The 3,706-nt window shown below is 37.3% G+C and overlaps 1 pseudogene; it reads left to right on the top strand.

The window, feature by feature from the left end:
* The window catches only part of LOC102836141, a 94,359-nt pseudogene extending 93,097 nt beyond the window's left edge, over positions 1–1,262 (top strand).
* Positions 1,263–3,706: the final 2,444 nt, after the last annotated feature.

Genomic DNA, 3,706 nt, shown 5'->3' with positions numbered 1-3,706 from the left:
AGAAAAACTTAAGTCCACAGATAAAATCAAGTCCACAGATAAAATCAAGTCCATAGACAATCTCAAGTCCACAGACAAACTCAAGTCCATAGACAAAGTCAAATTCATAGACAGAAGTCACATCCAAACTAATTTCTTACCCATGTTGGCAAATATGGCGGCAGATTCTAAGGTCAGCTGACTTTCTCTGCTCTCAACCTCTCTCTTTTTAGCTACCGCATTGTTTTGCATATAATGCACCCACATAAATGACGCTCATGCACTTACAGAAAGCAGGAAAACTTTGATTGTACGGAGGGCTTTGCAATCATTGAGATGAAACAAAATGTATGATTTGTTGAATGTAAAACTAATGATCTTCTCTGTAAAGCTTCATTCAATTCACAATGAGAGTTGTTTGTTTGTTTTTTTAAGTATTGCTATAAAATCATGGAAACCTTGATTAAACAAATATATCAAAATATGAAGTTATGATTCTGTCACCACCAAAATTAAAAATCACTGTCTAATTGACTTCAATTTTGTTTATCATTGCAAAATAAACAACAGCTACAGTGTACATAGAAAACTAATGTGTGAGGGGTTGCACAGTTTGTGTGTTACTTGCATAGAAAGAAATACGGTATCTGTCTACCTATCTACCTATCAATGTCTTTCCATCTATTATCTATTTCTAGATCATCAACTATCTGTATGTAGATTTTAGTGGGAGCAGACCTCAGTCTGAGCTTGGTGGCATAGTAGGGTAAGTATTGGGATGCTAAATGCAAAGTCGACAGTTCGAACTCACTAGCTGCTCTGTGGGAGAAAGATGAGACCACTTTTTGCTGTAAAGATTTACAGTCACAGAAACCCTGGGGCCACTATGAGTTGGGATGGACCGATGACAATAGGTTTGGGTTTGTTGGTTAATGTCTCATTAAGTGTGTGAATTAAGAGGTGTCATAGTTGGCTGTCATCCATCCTATTATTTGGACCAATTTTCATACTTTGCAGAGCAAGAGAAAATAAAATCTTTATGGTTCAATTTGTAATGTCTGAAAAACTATATACTAGGTGTTGGGACAGTTCTGTGTGTTCAGACAAGATCCAGAACTATATAATGGGACACCCAGATTAATAGATTACTTTTTGTTTTGTTTTGGGATGTGATGTTCTTCAACGTTTGTTTTGCAGTGTGGAAGAAGTTAAGGAAAGCAGAGAGATTTAAGAGTTGTGGAAAAGGTCTCCAGGAAATAACCAGGATGCAAGAAATCCAATAAGAGGTCTCTACATAGTTCTTAAGAGTTGTTTAAAAATACTAAGAGTGATAGATGAACAAATTAAATTTTGATAGTCTGTTTTATAATCCTGTTGTTTGCGTTAACTGCCATCGAGTTGGTTCCAACTCATAGCGGACCTGTATAGGGTTTCTGAGAACCAGCTGGTGTGTTTGAACTGCTGACTTTGTGGTTTGCAGTCCAGTACTTATCCTACACTGCCACAGAGCTCTCTTAAAGGCTTGCTAACTTTAACAGAGCTTATTTATGTCTATCCATCTATTACGGTCCTGATGTGGCACCATAAGATAAGCACTCAACTTCAAGGTCAGTTTGATCCACAAGATCAGTGGTTCCAACTCACCAGCTACTCCTTGGAAGCCCTATAAAGGGTTGACAAGAATTGGAACTGACTCGACAGCACTTAACTTATCCATCTATCATTTATTCATCCATTCATCCATTCACCCATCTATCCATCCTCCCATCGGCCTACCCATCCATCCATCCTCTCATCTACGCATCCATCCATCTGTCCATCATCCCTTCCATCCACCCATCCATTCATATATCCATCCATCATCTCACTTACCCATCTACCTGTCCATCCATTCATATGTCTATCCATCATTCCTTCCATCCAACCTTCCACCATCTATCCACTCATGTATCTACCCATCATGCTGTATACCTATCTACCTACTGACCCATCGATTCATCCATCCATCTATCTATCCTCATTTCCATCCACCCATCATCTATCCCCCCCAACCTAGCCAAACATCCATCCATCCTCCCATCTACTCATTCATGTATGATCTATCTATCTATCATCTGGAGTTCTGGTGTGGCACTGCAGAATAAGCACTGAACTGTTAACCACAAGGTCGGTGGTTCAATTTCCACAGCTGCTCTTCAGAGATCTTATAGAGGGTCACTATGAGTAGAAACCAACTTGATAATGCTTAACAGTAACAGCATCTATTTCTCTCCCTGTATCTAGCTATACAAGCATCCATAATCTAAATTTAATCATATATATATGTATGTATATATATAAACTCTATCTATTTCATGTATCATCAATCCATCTATCTATCATATGTCTCATCCATCTATCATCTATCTGTCTTTTTACAACATAAAGGACTGTTATTTTTTTCTTTAACTTTTTTTTTTTTTTTTGGGTAAGACTTTTGGGAGAAATCCGGAAAAAGTGAAAGCAGAAAACACAGTTTCAGGTTTCTTAAATATAATAGTATAAAAGGTTGTTGTTGTTGTTGCTAAGTGCCGTTGAGTCGGTTCCGACCCATAGCGACCCTGTACAGGGTTTCCGAGGGTGTAAATCCTTACGGGAGTAGAAAGCCTCATCTTTCTCCCACGGAGCGGCTGGTAGTTTCGAACCGCTGACCTTAAGGTTCACAGCCCGATTCGTAACCACTACGCTAGGCCTAAATAATTCAATGGATATTGAGGGAGAGGAATAAATAAGACAGAAAAAGAAGTTGTTTTGAAATATTTTAGTACATTATAAAATTAGATTTTTCTCTTTATTTGCCTTTAACCAATACAATTTTCCTTAATGAATTGGGTTATGAATCGGGCTGCAAAGTCAGCAGTTTGAAACTACCAGCTGTTCCATGGGAGAAAGATGAGGCTTTCTGCTCCCGTATTTGCAGGCTCAAAAACTCTGTACAGGGTCACTATGCGTCAGAACCAACTTCACGGCACACAGCCGCCACCACCCACAATAATGCTACTTAAAAATGATCTGTCTTATTTCTTAATTTTCTTTTTATATGATGAGACATATGTACCAAAGAAAACAATTAGCAAATAACAAACATCTCAAACTGGATGAGTTTCCATGAACTTGACAGAAAGTTAAACCCTGTATGATTGCTTCAATATTTATTTTGTTAAATTGAAATGAATAATTCATTATCTTCACTAACATTAGTAGAGTCAATGTTTTAAAATGGTCAAGAGAATCTAATGTGTTACTGTTTTAAAATAAAAACACACCAGAGATTATTTCAAAGATTAAACTTTCTATTAAATGGGATAAGCCTCCACATTAGTAAATGCAGCTTGAATGGTATCTTCTCAGGGGCAAGAGCTACACTAAGGACTTCACAATTATTTTCCTCTGTAATCATAAAAATAATATGCCTGAATCTAAAATATCACAAGAAAAGTGCAACCTTATCTTTATTCCAATGTGAAGTAGTTCTAATACCCCTCCAAGTTACTCTTCATGAAATCACTCATTGCTAACAATGAATACATGTTCTAAGCACTCTCAAAGTTTACCTTCTCTCAACTGTGGAAAAAAAATAGGCTAAGAATACTTGGTTCATAGGGTTGTCATGAGAATTGAACAAAAATACTTGGAGAGTGTTCCGCGCAGTACATAGAAATCAGTAAACATACAAAGCATGCCAACA

This window comes from Chrysochloris asiatica, unplaced genomic scaffold, assembly GCF_000296735.1.
Source record: "Chrysochloris asiatica unplaced genomic scaffold, ChrAsi1.0 scaffold00018, whole genome shotgun sequence".
Classification (NCBI taxonomy): domain Eukaryota; kingdom Metazoa; phylum Chordata; class Mammalia; order Afrosoricida; family Chrysochloridae; genus Chrysochloris; species Chrysochloris asiatica.
This window is presented reverse-complemented; position numbering and strand designations above follow the sequence as displayed.